The following is a 14,428-nucleotide window of genomic DNA, read 5'->3' as shown; positions in this document are numbered from 1 at the left end:
AAAATATTGCAAATAACCTATTAGAAAACATTTTTCAAATATATGGAATATATTTCCTTTCATTGTTTCCCATATCATATATTGAAAACATTTTTATTATAATTTCGAAAATATTTTCCTTCTCAACAGTGAAAACATATTAGATTACACCCAATAAAATATTTCTAATACATTTTGTGAATATTTTCCTGGATATACTTTCCGGCTAGCATTCTCAAAATGTACTTTCGGTAATTTCTAAAATGTTTTCTAAACATTTTTGGGAAAATATTTTCCGGAAATATTCGGAATACATTAGGGAAACCAGCATGGAAATCTCCAGAGAAGGAAAACCTTTTGGAAACCAAGGAAAATATTTTCTTTTGGTTGAGAAAATATTCCTTGCTGTGTGGGTATAATGGACCCTATACCGAGATCGTAGTTATACACTCCCTTGTACATGTTTTCCAGAAAGGGTTCTCTTTAAAATAAGCCTAGTTCTATTGTTATGCTTAATCACGGCCGCCCTTATTGTTATACAGACCAGTCTTGAAATTTTAACTGCGCCTTTTTGCCTTCCACAGACTATCCACCCAGCACAGCCGGCTGCCCAAATTCTCTGCATTAATGTCTAGAGAAAGGGAGGATCCTCGCTAAAACGGTAGATAAATAGTCTGTGAACTGCCAACTGTTGAAGGTGGATAGTCTGTGGCAGGCCGATTTGCGCAGTTGCCACATTCAAGGTTCTGGCTTGTATAACAAAGGAGGCCGTGGCTTAATTCAATATAAACATACATTGATGGGCATACTGAGTTTACAGTAATGGGCACTGGGCCCATCACTGTTAAATAACCTTTAAATTTCATGAAATTTTCGAGCAAGAAACACAACAGCCTGAAATGCACTTTAGGCTTAAAATAACGACAAAAAAAATCGTATAGTAAAATATAGTTATGGGCACTAGGTGCCCATCACTGTCATGTTCCATTAAATTAAAATACAGTGGTGAGCACCTCATGATTTAAGAGCAAAACGAATTTAGACTTACATCTCATTAGCATGAAGTGCTCTTATCATTTAATAATCACTCCAAACACAAAATTTTAATTTCCAGTTGATTTATAATGAAACAAAACCTTAATCAGTACACCTATCTGATTAAAAGAATTCTTTAGAAATGGACAACAACCATCACTAAGTTTCACATCGTGCACCTTTCTACACCCTACCACACACACGTAAGAAGAAAGACAATTGACAAACTGTGAGCGTAAAGAAGAAAGGCGTACCAACATTCGAAAGTCGTCAATAGCTCGTTACAGGCGCTCAGACTCTTATTATTTGAAAATAATTGGCATAGGTGCCCATCACTATCAGAGTGCCCACGACTGTATAGTTTCCCCTATAACATACTAGTAGTTGTAGGGGTTCACTTATACCTTGAACTTGCGTAAAGACAGAGTGAACATCGGACCTACACATAGCGTGTGTATGCTGTACAAATTCACACTGGGGTTAAAAGCTGTTGAAGCGGGGCAGAAGATATGCCAGGCCATTAGTGAGGGTGTCGCGAATACACGGGGAGTGTAGCGGTGTTTTAAGGAGTTTAAGGACGATGACGAAACACCCGAAGGGGCACAACGTGCTGGAAGACCAGCACATGCAGAAAATGATATCTTCATGCAGCAATTCTAGCGAACAGTGAAACGATATGTGAGGAACTAGGACTACAATCAACTTTGAGTATAGAAACTATTCGCCAGAGTCTTGGGAAGCAATACAAGTTTAGTCAATGGTTCCTACATGATTTGATTCCGGGACAGAAAGCTATGCTAGCGGACACGTGTCTTTCTTTCATCTTTGAGAAAGGACCACTTCTGGACATGATGTTGACTTGTGATGAGTTGGGCTTGTACGATACTCCACGGCGCCGTCATCATTCCTTACCATCCCATGAACTGATTCTAAACCAGCCGAAACGAGCACCGCAACAGTAAAAGTTGTTACTGTGTCGTTCGTTTACTCCTCGAGGGATCATGCATCGAGATCTGTTACCGGCTGGTCAGATCATCGATGCAAACGTGTACTGTCAGCGCTTCAGCCATCTTCAAGAAATCTCAAGACTCTGGAGCCGGAGCTTCTGAATAGCAAAGGGCTCCTCCTGTTAAAAGCAACCCTCAGCCCCACTTGGCGAGGATAACCCGGGACACAATTCTACGCCTTCGATGGGAAACACTAATGCATCCACAATACTCCGCGGATATTGTACTCTATACTCTACGATTATCACGTGTTCCATTACTTGGACCTGGACGCCCCCGCTCAAATCCTTAGTGCAGGTGTAAAATTCACTTGATCCCTTCTACGTTTTACTGCCTACTAAGTTCTACTGCAGTGGAATCCATGGACTTCCAGAACTTTGGATGAAGGTTGTCGATGCTGATGGAGACTGTTCTTGATATTTTAGGTACATCTTTGGTGACATATCGATGTTCGAAGGTGTTGGGTGAAAAGCGACAGAACTTTCTTAATTACCTTTATATGTTACTCACAAGATTTTTCGTTTTAAAACATACCGTTGATATTTACGAACATTAGTTTCTTCGACGATATTGGTCTGAATGCATAACCACACGTAGATATTAATGGATCTTTCATGTAACGCACGCAATGTCTTGGTCATGCAATACATAGAAGTAAAAGTATTTGCTTGTAATTTTGTATTTATCTTTTAATGGACATACAGTTCTATTGGAATTTAATGGACTTCCGTGGACTGAAATGTTATTACTATTGAAACAAAAAGGAATATTTTTGCCATTAGCCAAATATTATTATAACTGTAAATGGTAAATATAAGCATGCAAAGAGCTACAGAAGCCACTCTATACGCTCCAGGTAGGCAGCATGTGTTTGTGATTCCTATAAAATAGCATGTATTTTGCAGTTTAAAGATATTCACTTCAGAACAATTTTATAAACTTTGATAAGTTAATTTTGTATACCAAAATGAATTTGTCTTTGCAATTACTACTATATATTCATAACTCTCTGGATGATAATACTTTATTGAATGCTTGTTTAATCATGTATGTAAAGAGGTATAATTCCAGTTCACGATTTAGGTATTGCTTTAACGTCATGTTTAAAAGGGATTAGTTCTCTAGTTACTGACCAACAAAGGACCCCGCACTTTTCTTATGGAAAGTGGCTTTCGGCTAATGTTTTTGAAACTTCGCTGGTTGATAGTTCTTAACATGTGGATCAAAAGTCTCAATGGGCACAAAGACCGAAATCCATTCCTTCCCCCCCAAAAACCGCCTCCAAGTAGTTGGGGGGGGGATTGAACTGATTTCAGCATGTAAAACAATTTGTTGTTTTAATCAATTCAACAAGGACCCCAAACAACCACATGTTAGACTATCAAACTACCCCACTTGACACCGCCCTTTGCCCCCCACATATCTTCCCCGCGAATTACCTTACGGATGTTCCATATTACTGTAGTTTATAGTTGCGCGTATGTATTGAAATACCTACAGTTTTGGTCTCACCGACGATATAATGGGTTTCACGTATCGCTGATTACGAATCTGAGGTGAGAGTTCTAGAATTCAAGATGGAGGATCAATATGGCGGATCAAAAACACGAAACTCCTGAATGTGGCCACAAATAGCTGTTTACTAGGGTATTTTGGGTCGTTGGTTACGAATCTGAGGTCAAAATTCTTGAATTCAAGAATGCATATCCAATATGGTGGATAAAAACGTCGAAGCCACAAATCGTAATAGACTAGAGTGTTTTTAGATCGCTGTTTAAGTACGCAACTTTCCTTGATACTTCAGCCACCATGTAGAAATATTCTGCACCCTTGCCCTTTACCAAAACCCACCACAGATATCTTAATGCTGAACGGTGTTAAAATAATTAATCAATTATCTGTTCATTATTTTCATCATTTCGGTTTGCAGCATCTAATGTGGTACTTAGCAATGAGTCATCGGGATATCTAATATTCTGTAAATGTCGTGCATGGTCTAAATACCACAGGACACTTGCAACGTGCGCACATGTACCAAATGTACGAGCACCGCTTTGACATGTACAGTAGTAATCTTGAATAACATTTTGATCATAATCCTGGTCATTGTGTTAGTAGACAGAAGATACCGCGATGCAATTCCTTTACTGGAATATTTAGAAATTGATCGTAGAATGCCCGCACTCCTACTACCACGTGAAAGACAACTATCAACAGAAGATGCGAATACTTCTCGACTAGTTACTAAAAGTCGATGGATAGTCGAGGCAAGAAACGGGCATCTAAGATCTGTTTTTAAGTTTCTAGCACAAACGTTGAATCTGCAACATGTAAAGAAACTGAATAGTTTCTATCGCATAGCTGGAGCTATTTTGAACAGATACCATCCCGTTATTTTCATGCAAGATGCAACCATTGAATTAGCTAGAGAAATGAGAAATAGGTCAATCATGCCGAACGTTGTTAAAGCAAGAGTGGAGGTAGATAATCTTATTAGAAGGAACGGTCAATGGGTACCGCTGAATGATCAAGGGCTAATTGATTTCTCTGTACTTAAACTACTTACGAGATTTGACTGTAGGCACATATCAAGTAGATCTCTACGTCCAAGATAAACTAATACGAGATAAGGATGAGCAATTCCAGTTTGACGAAAACGTAACTGAACCGGGATTCCTGCGCGTACGTCTCTACTCAAGGTTCCGCAATGCAACTAAGCATCAAGTTTTATAGCATATGTAGCTAATGACGAAGATGACCAGGATTATGATCAAAATGTTATTGAAGGTTACTACTGTACATATCAAAGCGGTGCTCGTACATTAGGTACATGTGCGCACGTTGCAAGTGTCCTGTGGTATTTAGACCATGCACGACATTTATAGAATATTAGATATCCCGATGACTCATTGCTAAGTACCACATTAGATGCTGCAAACCGAAATGATGAAAATAATGAACAGATAATTGATGAATTATTTTAACACCGTTCAGCATTAAGATATCTGTGGTGGGTTTTGTAAAGGGCAAGGGTACAGAATAATTCTACATGGTGGCTGAAGTATCAAGGAAAGTTGCGTACTTAAACAGCGATCTAAAAACACTCTAGTCTATTACGATTTGTGGCTTCGACGTTTTTATCCACCATATTGGATCTGCAATCTTGAATTCAAGAATTTTGACCTCAGATTCGTAACCAACGACCCAAAATACCCTAGTAAACAGCTATTTGTGGCTACATTCAGGAGTTTCGTGTTTTTGATCCGCCATATTGATCCTCCATCTTGAATTCTTGAACTCTCACCTCAGATTCGTAATCAGCGATACGTGAAACCCATTATATCGTCGGTGAGACCAAAACTGTAGGTATTTCAACACATACGCAGAACTATAAACTACAGTAATATGGAACATCCGTAAGATAATTCGCGGGGGGGATATGTGGGGGGCAAAGGGCGGTGTCAAGTGGGGTAGTTTGATAGTCTAACATGTGGTTGTTTGGGGTCCTTGTTGAGTTGATTAAAACAACAAATTGTTTTACATGCTGAAATCAGTTCAATCCCCCCCAGCTAATTGGAGGCGGTTTTTTGGGGGGAAGGAGTGGATTTCGGTCTTTGTGCCCATTGAGACTTTTGATCCACATGTTAAGAACTATCTACCAGCGAAATTCCAACAACATTAGCCGAAAGCCACTTTCCATAAGAAAAGTGCGGGGTCCTTTCTAGTTTGAAATCACTGAAATGAAGAAGCATTACTAAACTGCAATGGAAAAACTAATCCGATCTTGTCCAAATTTGGTATGGTGCTAGAGTTTGTCAAATGTTATACACATTCGAGCCTAGTATAAAATATTTTTGGGTAGCCTATTAATTTGAATAGTAATTACAGTACCCAGCAGCATAGCATTCTTAAGAAAGTAGCCTGATGTCTTAGTAAAATTAATTGTCTCCTTAATTGTGGCAGATTTCTATGCTATTCGACTACAAGCTGAATTGCTTCTAAGGTACTTAGTTTTTTCTCTTCCATATATTCTAAAACAGAATATAGACATAACATTTTATTAGAAGTACTTTCACACCTCTCAATGTATATATAAGAAAACTTTTTACATACAATATTCCTTTATATAAGGTAAGTGAATCACATTAGCGTGACAACCAAAATAAAAACTTCAATAAGTATAGTTCACAGTGGTTCCATAGTTTGATCCAGGTTCTAACGACACAGCGTGCCGTGTCCTCAACTTGTGGTTCTAAGAGGAAACCACTAGATTTAGACGTTAACTGTGAATATGTTCAATAAGGAGTCGCGGTGAAATGACAACGGGTGTGCTTACAGGTTAAGGGTTTCGCGTGAAGTTTATACCTTCACTCTGTAAAAAGCCATTTGCTCAGAACTATCACAGAAGCATGCGATAAACATTGATAACTTCGCACAATCTTAGTAAAGTTAATTAAACTCAAGATTCCAACAGAATACAAGAAGACTCAGAAGGAAAGGTGTTTGAAAATTCACAACGAAATGAAATCTTCCAGTTTAACATCCCACGGTGATGCCAGTTAGGCTAAATAAGACGGTAATGATGGGAAGTGAATGGAATGAACCAAGTCTGAAGAAATGAGAGAGCCCCGAGAAAACTCACGCACACTCCAAGAAAGTCGTCTACAAAATTAAGCTGGAGCGAGTTGATATCAAACTAGGAACCCCATACACATGAGTTGAACGCTATTCTACTGAATCACTGCAGTCCCAAAATTCACAGCGACTGACTTAGAGAAATACAGTATATACCTAGTATGAGCTCAGAACCTTAAATGGAATGAAGAGAAAATGGAGCCATGAAGTCTCAAAATTTTCAGGAAAAGGAAACTAAAATCATCAGTTAAAAAAAGGGTTTATTGTTCTCAAACGAATAGTATCAGGAACTAAGCAGGTTAATTTTGTTAATAATATACTCTTTTTATTTATTCCTCTTAAGCGTGTAAAGTGTAATACTTTTGAAATACAACTCCCAACAGAAGATAAGTGTGAAGATAAAAAATAGTTATTACGAAGAAGTAGAATGGGTATTTGCGTAACTCCCTACATACCACATGGATATTCTCTTAGCGGATTTCAATGCAAAGTTAAGACAAGGGAATACTTTTAAATTGTTTATAGTAAATGGAAACCTCCATAAGATAATAATGAAAGTACTGGGGAAAGACTCGTAAGCATTATAACATCCAAAAACCTTTCATGAAGACTACAAAATTCCCATATCACGACGTTCATAAATGTACTTTGGCCCAACCGATGGAGAAACACAATCAAATTGACCACGCTTTAGTAGACGGAAAAAAGAAGTCTAGCATAATTAATGTTTGATTCTTTATAGGAATTGGCTATGACACTGATCAATACCTCACAGCGATAATAAGGGAAAATATATCTATGAATAAAGTATATTCAATATTTGAAAGTGGATAGATTCAATTTTAAGTAATTAAAGAAGAACCACGTGAACGAGCAATACCAAATTGTAGTGTCGGTTGGATTCTCGGTTTTAGAAAGTTCAGAATTCATTATTGATGAGGATATTATTTACAATTAGAGACGGAACGAAACATGTCAACAAAAGGTGAGACAGGCGGAAATATGTAGGAACAAACCATGGCTTTGCGAAGCGTGCATCAAATTACCAGAGAAAGGAAAACAGGAAAAAACTACGTTGACTACAAAGTACGAATGTACGACTACACAAAATTCAGTTTACATTAGTAGAGAAACGTTCAAAGCAGTAGAAAAAAGAAAGGTTTTTTTTGAGAGACAAAATTAGTGAATTTGCAGGTAATAGTAAAGAATAAACATTGGGGACATATATAAGTTCAGTCAAATATATATTCGACGAATTTAAGGAAGGTTACAAATTGAAGCGTTTATGTATTAAAGTAAGTAGACGAAACTGTTCTGGCTGATAAAGATAACGTCTTGAATAAATAGAAAGATTTATTTTACGACTTCATAACACGAAGTAACTGTCTAATATTCTTGCGGAAAGGGAAAATGAGACAACATAACCGTATTTTCCAGAGCCTGCCGTGACGGAAAAGAAGTGACAATAGGCGCAAAAAAACGTCATAAATTAAGCGCTAAGCGATTCGGAAGGAACAACCTGAGATTCGATTGTGGCGGAAGAGTAGGTCAATTTCATCCCACTTTGGACGCTCAAATTTTCCCGCTTCCCTGCCGCACAAAACATGGAAATAAGCGCATCAAACGGCAGAAAACAGGCACTCAATGCTGCAAAAGAAACGACCTCGAAATTCGATAGTGGCGGAAAAGTGGGTATTTTTTCTCACATTAAAGGCCCATTTTTACCACTTCCCCTGACGAACAAAACGTCAAAATATGGCAGAAAACAGAACAAAATAGGCACTTAACAATGCGAAAGAAACGGCCTCCAAATTGGGTAGTGGCAAAACTGTGGGTCATATTCGTCCCACTTAAGATTCACTTTGCACCATTTCCATTGACTCACAAAACGTTGAAATACGAGCATAAAATAGCGTAAAACAAGCACTAAATAATGGAAAAAGAAACGAAATCGAAAATCAATAGTGGAAGAATAGTAAGTTATATCCTTCCCATATTGGTGGCTTATTTTGAACCACTTCATGTGACAAAGAAAACGTGGATATAGAGGCACAAAGCTGCCAAACAGGCGCTGAATGATGCGAAGGTAATAATTGCGAAATTCGATAGTAGCGGAACAGTGAGCCATTTTCGTTCCACGTTTGAGGCCCACTTTGAGCCACTTTCGTTGGCACAGAAAACGTGGAAATACAACGACACTAAACAGGTACTAAACGATGCAAATAAACGACAACGAAATTTGTTAGTGCCAGGACTTTGGTTCCTTTTTCGTTCCTTCTAAGGCCATTTTGACCCATTTCCGTTGACACACAAAGGAGCAGGAAAGAGGTACTAAATAATGCGAATGGAATGACCTAAAAATTGAATAGTGCTGGATTAATAGGTAATTTTCGTCTCATCTTGCAGATCAATTTTAACCCATTTGCGGAGACGCACAGAACGTAAACATAGGCTTACAAAACGGCACAAGCAGGCAATAAAGGATGCGAAATTGGAGACCCCGAAATTCGATTTTAGCTTAACAGTGGGTCATTTTCGTCCAAAATTCTTTGCCTATTTAGCCCCATTCCCGTCATACAAAACGTGGAAATAGAGGTACACAACTACAAAGCGGGAATTAAATGATGCAAAAGGAAAAACCTCAAAATTTGGTAGTGGTGGAATAGTGGTTCACTTTCTTCCTATTTTCGAGGTCCATTTTGACACATTTTCGATGACGCAGAACACGTTGAAATACACGCACAAAGGGCAACAAAACATGTTCAAAACCATGTGAAGGGAACGACATCAAACTTAGTTAGTGGTGGAACAGTGTTAAATTGTTTCACCATTTTTGTCGCCCAATTTTAATCCACATGAAGCGAGTCACAAAACGGTAGAAAGCTGGTTCTAATCTATGTGAAACAACAACGAAATTCGATAGTACTGGAACAGTGGTTCATTTTTGTTCCTCTTTGAAGGACCATTTTCACGCACTTATAATGACAAAAGAAACATGAATATAGGCTTACAAACTGTACAAAATATGCACTAAACAAGGCGAAAGAAACGACCTCGTAGATCAATAGTGGCAAAACAGTAGCTCACTTTTGTTCCATGGTAAAGGCAAATTTTGACCCACTTGAGGTGACGAAAGAAGTGGAAAATTTGGAAGGCAAAAAGGACAAGACAGGCAATAAACGATGTGAAAGAACGACCTCGAAATTTGATAGTGCAAAATTGTGGGTCATTTTCGTTCCACCTATGGTTCTTTTCGACCCACTTTCGTTAACGCGAAAAACAACACATAACAAGAGTAGGATTATGCCCTAATTTATTCCAAATTTTTTATCCTTGTGATAGGTATAGAGGTATATAGAGGATTACGATACTTCTCATGTGTTTAGAGGGACTTTGTATTTGTTTGTGGACCGATAATGACGTAATTCACCCATAATTCACCTGAATTTTCATTAAATAAACACAAACCCCTATTCATTTTTAGCAGTCCACAGAAGGCCCTGTTCATTTTTTTAGCAGTCCACAGAAAGCCCTGTTGATTGTTTAAAAGTCCAAAGAAAATCCTGTTCATTTTTTAGCACTCCGTTGTAAGTCCTGTTCATTTCTATTACACATTAGACAGCCCTGTTATTTTTTATCAGTCAACTGAAAGTCCCGTTTATGTTTTTCACAATAAGCAAAAAACCATGTTTACTTTTTTTTAGCAGTGTTGAGAAAGTTCTATTTATTTTTAGTTAAGCAATAAGAAGTTTTATTCATTTTTTAACAGTGCTCAGAAGGCACTGATTGTTTTTTATTTCCCTTATCACGTATGTGTGACCTTTGCGCGGTTGCCCTTACTGTCGGAGTCCGTCGCGACTTCCCTTTATACTTTCACCACACGCCTCGCATATCTTATCACGTATGTGTGACCTTTCCGCTGGCGCCCTTGCTGTTTGGTTATGCTGCGACTTTGCTTTATACTTTTACCGCTTGCTTTGTATATCTTGTTACTTATGTGTGCACTTTCCGCTTATGCCATTATTTTTAGGTCCCTCTTGGCTTTCTTTATACTTTTATCGCCTGCTTTGTATATTATTACCCGCCAGTAGCACTGCACCGAACGCTAATGGCATTTTCTGTTTGACGGCTCTTTTATATTTAACCTATGTAAGAAGAGAAATAAAAGTTTACTTACCTTTGATGACACGCCCGCAATTTTGCTGTCTATTTCCTGGTTGCTTGTTATCGGCCGGTGGTTCATTGATGTTAGCAATCTTCTTCTTTATGACGTAGAAGAACTTGTTGCGCGAACAGAAAGCAAACAAGTATTGTGATATCGCATTTAACATTTCCGGTTTTAGGGTATTTTTATAACCTCGGTTGACTATTTGATTAAGATTATTATTGAATTTAATAAAATAATAAGTAATTGAATGAAAATATGAATTTGATATTGTAATTTTATGAAAACCATAATTATTATGCATTTAAGTATTGAAGAAATTATATTATTGCAATATGTAGCCGTATATTTCTATGATAGTGTCAGACATATGAATATTATCTGAAACTAACTATGTTTACAAGCTCACGTTGCATGCTGGTACTGTTTACCACTCTTTTCAGAAACTTTGGCTTATTTGATTGCGTGCACACCATTCGATTGAAGGATATTTGCTTCTCCTTATAAGCTTGAACTATGTTCTTTATACACAGCACTTTTTATTGTTAATACAGTTTGAATCGGAATTTCCATTATTATTATTATTATTATTATTATTATTATTATTATTATTATTATTATTATTATTATTATTATTATTATTAATAATAATAATAATAATAATAATAATAATAATAATAATATTATTTAATTATGAAAATAAGTCTTACGTAAATAGAATTGGAACTTAGGCTCTTTGAATTACTTCTCCGTTATGTTAGGATATATATATTATAAGTATGTGATTGTGCTTTTAGTATATGAAACTGGATATAGAAATAGCAGTACATAAGATGTTGATACGATGTCACGTAAGATGAAAAATGCGTCTATAGTTACTAATGATTAAATAATTCTGGTGGAACTACGAACAAATCCTACAATGTGTTGATCCTCTGATTAATACGTTTATTAAAACATTTATAAATGGTCATGACATTAATCTATTTACAAACATTGTCTTGGGAGGATTTCAATTCTTCAAAGCACTAATACTGTAAATGTCATAATCTATAATACAATTACATTATCACGTAATTCATCAGTAGTGAAAATAGTCTATAGTTTTTTTTTTGTCTGTAATCAATCTAACGTAAAAAACGCTTGATATCACTATTAAACAAAAAAATACATAGTCTTCACAGGTAAAAAGTGCTATTTGCTTATCCCTCATATTCTCCTGATATATCTCCACATCATAAAGTCAGATCTCATCGTTTTAGTTTTTTACCATATACTTCTAAATATTCCGTATGATTTTTTAAACTTTATGTATTTGGAAAAAAAAACTTCTGTTCAATAAGGGTACAATGTTCTTCAGTACAAGAAAATTAGTCCATGTTTGTAGAAAGTTATCCTTAATGTTATGCTTACTGATATACAAATATAAAATTTACAGTGTGTTTGTTCAACTCTTCATCATCAACTCGTAAATCAAGCCAGTACTTATTGAATATGTAGGCTATAAATATATAATTTCAATTTACTTGCGTTTATACAATTATATTTGTCTTATCAAATTTCTATAACAAAACAAAAGATTTACAAAAATAAGTTAATATAAACAGCAAAATAAATTAAATATAAAGTTATGTAAAAGAAATATAATGCATATCCAATAGTATTTATTGATTGGATGAATAAATATTCAAAATAATTGGTCTTTTAGTATAACAGCAAAACGTCCTAGTCTGTGATTCAAAAATCTAATAATTTAAATACGATGTAGTACATGGTAATGAAGTATACTGAGTTGTATTTAACGTCAATATACCTTGTTACTATACAGGCATTTTAAAAATATTTATGGTTTAATATATGAATATTTGAAGTAAAACAATTGATGAAATTAATAATTCAAATAAGTCAACAGATATCGCTAGTTGTTCTACCTCCTATCTAACATGAATAATCTTGGTATTATACTAATCAAATATCAATCCTTAAATGTAAAGCTGATATATCTTATAATGAAAAGCAAACAAATCAATCTGGCATTCACACATGTTAATAATTTAAATAAGTTAGTAGATGTCGCTAGTTGTATTGCCTTCTATCTAACATACACACATTTCAGTATTGTAGTAATCAAAATATCCAACTTTAATTTAAAGCAAATACATCTTATGACGAAAAGGACAAATCACTCTGATATTCATTAATATTTCAAATAAGATAATAGCTGTCGTTAGTTGCGCTGCCTCATATCTAAAATAAGTGACTAATATTGTAAACAAAAGTGTCTCCATAAATGTAAACCAAATATATCTTATCATAAAAGCAAAACATAGCCACCTGCCAATAATATTTAAATAGCTTTAAACAAAACAATAGCTGTCACTGGTTATGGTGACCCGCCTATCTATTAATGTTGACCCGCCTATTCTACTCTTCAGTTAGCATTACAGATAATTACAATGCATTTATGTTATAAAGTAATATGTGGCAGTCTGTCAGTTGTGTGTTTAGTAGCTCAAGAGGATAATACTTGTCACTAGCTGTTGTGCTTTTTATCGAAAATAAATAAATTTATAACAATATTCCAGAAATCATCTGTCAATCCTGATATTCTAAACCAATTCGTTCTTATTATGAAAGCAATACATATCAATATATCTCTCAAGATCATAATAATTCATAAACATAGCATTTCTTAGTAAAAACTATAATTCCAAGAATATAATAAGTCTCTACCGTACATTTTCACTGATATCAACTCGCAAATTAAAAACACTCTCCCGTGGATCATAATATAGGTCATAGTTAAGACTGTTACTTAAGTTGATTCCAAATAAACGTATCTAAATGACGTTAATAAACATACCATTTATAGATAATTAAAAGAGTCGATATCATTAATATTTATAAATAATGTACTTCTATCTGCTAATTGCAATATTAATAAATTAGTTATATAAATACAATATCTTCAATCGAGTATAATAGCTGTCACTATTGTACAAATCAATTGTCCTTGCTCTTAAAACATAGTAACCATCTACTTCTTAAAAGACTAGTAATTTCAAACCTACAAAGTATAGTCTGAACTTGTGTTCCTAGTAGACCCTAGTTAGTATCAGTTGTCAATATTTCATACTTCATATTGTGTCATATTTCAAATATAAAATAAATTCTAATCCTACTATAATGCCTACAGATAGTCGTAGAAAACTAATTTATCCTAAAATGTATGCAATATGTGATACAATAAAGTAGTAAATCAATGGAGGTACCATAACACATAATTAAAGTTCTATCAATATAATAAGCAAATCTTACTCATCGCTAAATTCAAGCATAGTTCTTTGTCTTCAATATTATTTCAAATATAGTTACCAATGCTGATAAATAGTTTCTAATATGGCTTAATGTGACATAACAAACTAATCTGTAGTTTTTCTGGTATTGTTACATGAATATAATACAGTAAACAGGTTTCAAGTTTGAATAGTATGATTATAATTCAACAAATTTAAATCAACATCCATAAATAAACCAAACAACATCAAATAAAGATTGCAATCTGAATCATCTTGCAATCTGAAATTTCAAAATCTTAATGCACAAA

Source organism: Thermobia domestica, chromosome 2, assembly GCF_964235325.1.
Source record: "Thermobia domestica chromosome 2, izTheDome1.hap1.1, whole genome shotgun sequence".
Taxonomy (NCBI): Eukaryota; Metazoa; Arthropoda; class Insecta; order Zygentoma; family Lepismatidae; genus Thermobia; species Thermobia domestica.
Note: the sequence above shows the minus strand (reverse complement) of the source record.